This window comes from Grammomys surdaster, unplaced genomic scaffold, assembly GCF_004785775.1.
Source record: "Grammomys surdaster isolate TR1022 unplaced genomic scaffold, NIH_TR_1.0 229, whole genome shotgun sequence".
NCBI lineage: Eukaryota > Metazoa > Chordata > Mammalia > Rodentia > Muridae > Grammomys > Grammomys surdaster.
Window position 1 is genome coordinate 53,303 of NW_021604674.1, and position 7,819 is coordinate 61,121.

Sequence of the window (7,819 nt, forward strand, 5' to 3'; positions counted from 1 at the left end):
ACAGCCATTCCACGATACACGCGTGTTTCAAATTGTCATGCTGAATATAAGTACATGTCATTCCTATTAGAATGGAGAGAGGCAAGGGGAACACAGGAATCAGGAAGAGGGAAGAAAAGACCAAGGGGAGAAAATGGAGGGCTCTAACACATGTGTCTTAATTACGGTTACTATTGCTGTGGGGAAACATCATGGCCAAAAGCAACTGCAGGGGAAAGGGTTTATTTCGCTTACAGTTCCATATAGCAGTTCATCACCCAAAACAGCGAGAGCAGGAACTCTCGGGGTGGCGGGGGGTTGGGGGGAAAGGAACCTGGAGGCAGGAGCTGATGCAAAAACCATGGAATTGTGCTGCTTACTGGCTTGCTCCTGAAGGCTTGCTCAGCCTGCTTTCTTATAGAACGCAGGACCACCAACCCAGGGATGGCCCCACCCACAATGTGGGGACCCCCTCAAATAATAATTAAGAAAAAGCCCTAACTAAGAAAATTTCTTACAGCTGAATATTAGGGAGGTATTTTTCTCAATTGAGATTCTCTCCTCTCTGATGATTCCAGTTTCTGTTAAGTTGACATAGAACTAAGCAGCATGGCATGCAGGAGCCTGGATATAGCTAGGACCATCTGTCCCTTAACGTCCCACAGAGGTTTAACTGCAGCTCCTAAACGCGGGCGTTGGAGAAGCGGCTCTGGACTCCAGTCTGATTACATAGTTACTTAGTTCAAATGAGGCTCCAGCTCTCCTCACACAATTTCCTGTAGCTGTAACACACTGACTCCAGCAGTCCAAATCAGCAAGAAATATAAAAACAACAACAAAAACAAAAGGCTAGAATCATAAAAACAAATGAACAACAACAACAACAAAAACCTTAAACCATCAACAAGCCATTCATATATAAACCTGCTTTACTGAGAATGTCTCAGGAATGGAAATAACCTATAAATCAATATTAGATTATTCTTGTTTTTCAGGAGGTGGGGGAAGGGGAAGGAAATATTAGTGGGAAGAAAGAGAGGAAACAAAGAAAGGGAGGGAATGATTTTATTTCTTCCCACCCTTTACTGAAAATACATCTTTTTTCTCACACAGTCAATCCTAACTACAATGTCCCTTCACCTCTCCTACTGGCTGCTCCTCCTGCACCCTCCCCCAGGGATCCACTTCTTTCTCTGTCTCTCATAAGAAAAGAGCAGGCTTCTAAGAGATAACCACCGAACATGACAAAATGAAGTACAGTAAGATGAAGGAGAAACTATCATAGTGACGTTGGACAAAGCAACCCAACAGAAGGAAAAGAGCCCTAAGAGAGGGCACAGAGTCAGACGTCCACTTGTGCTCACAGTCAGAAGTCTTATAAAAAGATTCAGCTAATAGCTATAATGTATATACAAAGGACCTGGTGTAGACTCACGTAGACACTGTGCTTGCTGCTTCAGTCCCTGTGAGCTCGTATGTGCCTTGCTTACTTGGTTCAGAGGTCTGCATTCTCTTGGTGTCTTGCATCACCTCTGGTTCTTGCAGTCTTTCCACCTTTGCATCCCTGCATCTTTTCATAATTATTCTTAGCCTGGACCCAGTGATTAACAATCCCCTTCTGGAATAAGAAGCCATCTCCTTGTCATCTGTCTATGTCCCTGTCCCTGTCTCTCTCCCTTTCCCTCTCCTTCTCCCTCCCCAACAGAACAATCCAATCCATTCTAACTCTTGTCGTCCTGTATTCAGCCACAGAGCTATCTCTGTATGAACCAAGCTTATCAAATTGAGTCATTCGACAGATGACCTCTCACAGACACTATGCACTTTCTGTTCAGGCAGTTGCAATTCTAATTGCATCTTTCCAGATTTCAGAACCCCATATTCAAAAGTAAACCCACCCACTAAATTTGCCATCAGCTTGAAATAGGATAGCAAGCACAATATTTTATATTTCATAATTGTCAAGAAATCCACTCTCCTCTATCATTTAATTTCAAACTTTACAAAATCTGATTGCTGACAGCTGTTTGAGATTCTTCATCTCATATGCTTAACTTGATCCTCTCTGTCTTAGTCAGGGTTTGCATTTCTGCACAAACAATCATGACCAAGAAGCAAGTTGGGGAGGAAAGGATTTATTCAGCTTACACTTCCACATTGCTGTTCATCACCAAAGGAAGTCAGGGCTGGAACTTAAACATGTTAGGAAGCAGGAGCTGATGCAGAGGCCATGGAGGGATGTTACTTACTGGCTTGTTTTCGTTGGCTTGCTCAGCTTGCTTTCTTATAGAACCCAAGACTACCAGCCCAGGGATGGCACCACCCACAATGGGCTGGGCCTTCCCACCGTGATCACTAATTAAGAAAATTCCTTATAGTTGACTCTCATGGAGGCATTTCCTCAAGGGATGCTCCTTTCTCTGTGATAACTCCAGCTTATGTGAAGTTGACACACAAAACTAGCCAGTACATTCTCTCAGTATATTAAATCACTTCATACGCTGCAGAGTTCACAATGTAGAAGAAAAGGGGGACATGGATGGCATTTTAGTTTCATAGTAGCACTGTAAAAGGAAGAAGATAAATGCAGGATAGATAACCAGCAAAAGGTGGAAGACTGGACCAGCAACAAATCTCAGTGTTCCTGCTAGACAGCCTTTCATAAGTTGACTTGCTGCCATGTCTCACTGTGTCCAGCAGGTGGCAGTACTACATAACGTCTCAATGTTAAAATGGCTTCTTATGCCTTTGAAGCCTCCCCCCTTTTCTTCTTTTAAAAAAGTTTTGTTGTTGTTGTTGTTTTGCTTTGTTTTGTTAAATTTTGTATATTGGGTTGGGGAATGTAATAGTATTTGAGAGAAGGTGCATAAGGAAGCCAGGAGGTCAGATCTCCTGAGTTAAAGGTTATTTATTGTGAGACAGTCTACATACATGATGGAAACCAAACTCAGGCTGTCTACAAGAGAGCCACACTGGTTCTTGAACTGAAGACCCATCGCTCCAGTTCCATAATGACATATTAACCCAACAGTGACTACACAGAGGATGGGATGTAATTTAGCAGTGTCATGTCAATTTTACTAACTATAAAGATTCCCTCCCAGGCAAGCACAGAGTCTCAACACAGTTCAGGGTAGCCTTGAACTTACGTGATCCTGCTGCCGCAGCCTCTGGTGTGCTAAGGTTACAGGGATATATCACTATGCAGAGCTAGAAAATATTAATATCCACTGACAATGTGCTAACTCATAAACGTTGAGGACCATTTGTTCAATTAGTAAACTGAATTGTTTTCTCTTATGTAAAATCATTTTGCTTAATTTTTTCCTTTAAATTCAAACTAGGAATATGTAACTATTCTCCTAAAAATTAAATTGCTTTTTAAAAAATTACATTCTCTGATTTTCTTATCAACCTGCTTTAAGGATACCCATGTGTTCAATATGCTAGCTCGAAGTTTGGCCCACACCAAATGGTTGTTTAACCCAAATATCTGAGCAGCAAATTGGGATGATTCTTCTGGAGAAAGTATAGTTGAACAGTCAAGACCACTGGGCAGTTGAAGAGATGACCACACATCCTGAGCACCCCAATCTGAGGTGACTGGGGGACAGCTGATAACCGGATATGCAGTATTACCAGACATCACTGGGCCTAGACCATTGCTTCTGCCTGCCACTTCGACAAATACAGTAGGAACGCACATCCTTTGTATTCTTCTTTAATCCTCAAAGTTTCATCTGGTCCTTTATGCATGGATCTTACTCTAAGTTCACAAGGAATCCCAAAATTTCCACAAGCTTTCTTAATTTTTTCACCGTGACCAAGGTCAGAGGTTGAACCCATCAGCATGACCACCCTGCACTGACTGTCTGACTTGAGAAGCAACTCCACTCGGTCTGCAACCCACTCTAATTTTTTTCTTTACCATCTGACGTCCTTCTGGAGTTGCTTCTTTGAGATCACGGTAAGACTTTTGTCTTTCTGCTGGCTCCGATCTCCCGAAGGCCATAGTTTCCAAGAATCATTCTCAGTGACAACAGCAAGAACAATCTCTTTGGTGGTTATATCCATGCCAAATTCAATCTTCATACCAACCAGTGTACAGTTCTGGGGCAGCCAGGATTTCTCCAGAATTTCAAAACCAGCTTCCTGTAACAACTGAAGTATGCCGCTGGTGATCTTATTGGAGATTGCAGCTTTGCCTTCCAGGTAGTTCTTTCTAGCTGCAGTCCCTACTGTCATCTGGTCCTTGGCCTGCAGGAGGATTCTTCTTGGATTATCCAACAATTCATAGACTTCTTTTGTTTTACCCTCATAGAGTTTTCTTCCTGATGTTCAGTAAGGAAGAAAATGCTTTATTTTCCCTGACTTTTCTTAGCAGGCTAAATGAGAAAATTCAGAACAATTTCTTCGTTTCAAATTAAAGTGTAAGAGGCTCCTTTGCTCATCCTCGCTGTTGCCATTATCCTATGTGAACTAGAGGAGCAGACCACACGGGAAAAGGTGCCTTTGAAGCCCCTTAAAGAGAAACTTGTTTGATTCCTTTGTACAGTTAAAAGGTGACTATTGAAGTAAGCCTTATGCCTTAAGGATTCCTCCTTTCAAGGCAGAGAATCTGAACACAGCCCCTAAGTCTAGACTGAGTTTCTGGACACCTTTGTGGGTCCCTTCTCTAGAATTTTGTCGTCTGGCTCTTGGCTCCTTTGCAACCTTAAGTTGTCACACAGTGGCTGCCCAAAGTGGTGTTTTCACATCCAGCCTCATCTGTAAGAAGGGGTGCTTGTTGCTTCCTCACAGTTCCATTTTAGGATCGCCACAATCTGCCATCCCATAATGAATTCTTCCTCTGATAATCCCAGACTTTGTCACTCAAATCAGCATTTGAAATTTCATTTTATGAGTTAGTTTACTTTGCCAAAATCAGGTAGTCATCTTGATATCATGGTATGGGTGGTGTGTGTGTGTGTGTGTGTGTGTGTGTGTGTAATTTCACACTGTATATACACCATGATACCAGAGAGATATCAGTTTATCACTTCATCACACCAACTTTTGAAAATTAATTAATTAATTTACATCTCAGCTGCAGTCTCTCCTCCCTGCTCTCTGCCCAGTCCTCCCTCTCACCTCCCGTTCCCTCTCATGCACCCCTCCTCCCCTTCTCCTCAGAAGGGAGGCTTTCCATGTGTATCAACAAGTCTTGGCATATCAAGTTGCAGTAGGACAAGGTACATCTTCTCCTATTGAGGCTAGACAAGGCAGTCCAGTAGGGGGAAGTGTCCCAAAGGAAGGCAATAGAGTCAGAGACAGCCACTGCTCTCTTAGGAGTTTGATATGAAGACCAAGCTGCACAACTGTTACATATGTATAGAGGGCCTAGATCAGTTTCGTGCATGCCCCCGGTTGGCAGTTCAGTCACCGTGAGCCCCAGTGGGCCCAGGTTAGTTGAGTCTGTAGGTTTCTTGACCCCTCTGGCTCCTACAATCCATCCTCTCTCTCTTTTGTAAGATTCCCCAAGCTTGCCTAATGTTTGGCTGTCGATCCCTGCATCTGTTTTCATCAGTTGCTGGGTGAAACCTCTCTGATGATAGTTATGCTAGGCTCCTGTTTGCAAGTATAACAGAATATAATTAACAGTGTCAGAGGAGGGCTCCTTCTCATGGCATGGGGCTCAGGCTAGACCAGTCATACATTAGCTGTTCCCTATATTTCCGTTCCATCTTTACCCCTGCACATCTTGATGCAGGACAAATTATAGAACAAAGATTTTGTGGTTGGGTTGGTGTCAGATTTGTTCCACTGAAAGTCTTGCCTGGCTACAGGAGATGGTCCATTCAGATTCTATATCCCCCATTGCTAGCAGTCTAGGGTTAGGGTTAGGGTTAGGGTTAGGGTTAGGGTTAGGGTTAGGGTTAGGGTTAGGGTTAGGGTTAGGGTTAGGGTTAGGGTTAGGGTTAGGGTTAGGGTTAGGGTTAGGGTTAGGGTTAGGGTTAGGGTTAGGGTTAGGGTTAGGGTTAGGGCTAGGGTCACCCTCATATATTCTTAAGTTTCTATTGCCCTAGGTTTCTAGCTTGTCCCAAAGATGTCTTCCTGCATCCCAGTATGCTCTCCCTCCTTCCTCCCCACCATCAGATTCCTCCTGTTCCCATCCCTACCTCCACCCCCATCCAGCCCCTACCCCATTACATCTCTTCTATCTGCTCTTCTCAGTGAGATTCACACAGTTCTCCCCTGTGTCCTCCTTGTTACTTATCTTCTTTGGGTCTGTGTTTTGCAGCATGTTCGTCTTTTATGTTATGGTTAATATCCATGTTTAAGTGAGTGCACATCATGTTTGCTTTCTGGGTCTGATTTATCTCACTGTGGTTGATCTTTTCTAGTTCCATTCGTTTAAGTAAAAATTTCATCATTTTTTTAAATAGCAGAGTAATCCTCCATTGTGTAGATACACCACATTTTCTTTATTCATCCTTCAGCTGAGGGTCATTGTAGTTGTTTCCAGTCTGTGGCTATTATGAATAAAGCCGCAAGGAACATTGGGGAGCACGTGTCCTTTTGATCACATGTCCTTTTGAGGTGATGGAGCATCTTTTTGGTATATACCCAGGAGTGGTGTATCTGGATCTTGAGGGAGATAGATTCCCAGATGTCTGAGAAAATGCCAAAATGATTTCTAAAATTGTTGTATAAGTTTGCACTCCCACAAAAAATGGAGGAGTGTTCCCCTGGTTCTACTTCCTCACGAGCATGAGTTGTCACTTGAGTTTCGACCTTAGCCACTCTGACAAGTCTGAGATAGAATCTCATTGTGGTTTTGATTTGTATTTCTCTGATGACTAATGATGTTAAACATTTCTTTAAGTGTTTCTCATCCATTTGAGATTCCTATTTGAGAATTCTCTGTTTAAATCTGTATCCTATTTTTTAATTGGGTTGTTTGGCTGTTGATGTCAAGTTTCTTGAGTTCTTTATATATTTTGGACATCAGCCCTCTCAGATACAGGATTGGTAAAGATATTTCCCCATTCTGTAGGCTGCCATTTGTCCTTTTGATGGAGTCCTTTGCGTTGCAGAAGCTGTTCAGCTTTATGAGATCTCATTTATTATTTGTTGATCACAGTGCCTGATTACCTAGTGGTGTTCTGTTGAGGAACTTCTCTCCTGTGCCAATTCAGTTGAGTTTTGTGCAGAGTGATAGATATGACTCTATTCACATTTTTCTACATGTAGACATCCAGTTAGACCAGCACCCACTAGTGAAGATGCTTTTTATTTTTTTAAACCTCTATTGTATAATCTTGGCTTCTTTGTCAAAAACCTGTTGTCCATAGGTGTGAGGATTTAGTTCTGGAGTTTCCATTTGATTCTCTTGATCATCCTGTCTGGTTTTATGCAAATACTATGTGGTTTTTATTATTATTGTTCTGTAGTAAACCTTGAAATCAGGGATGGTGATACCTCCAGAAGATCTTCTATTATTCAAGATTGTTTTAGATATTTTCAGTTTGTTTGATTGATTTTTGGTTCTGATTTTCTGTATGAAGTTGAGTATTGTTCTTTCAAGATCTGTAAATAATTGTGTTGGAGTTTTGATGGGGAGTGTGCTGAATCTGTATATTTCTTTTTGGTAGGACAGCCATTTTTACTATGTTAATCCTACCAATTCATGAGCATGGGAAATCTTTCCATCTTCTGATATCTTCTTCAATTTCTTTCTTCAAAGATTTGAAGTTCTTGTCATACAGGTTGCTTGGTGAGAGTTACACCAAGATATTTTATATCATTTGTGGCTATTGTGAAGGGTGTTGTTTCTGTAATTTCTTTCTCAGACCATTTA

General features: G+C 42.0%; 1 pseudogene; it reads right to left on the minus strand.

Annotated features, from left to right (window-relative positions):
• Positions 1–3,319: 3,319 nt before the first annotated feature.
• On the minus strand, positions 3,320–4,224 carry LOC114626169 (annotated as a pseudogene).
• Between the last annotated feature and the right edge of the window lie 3,595 nt (positions 4,225–7,819).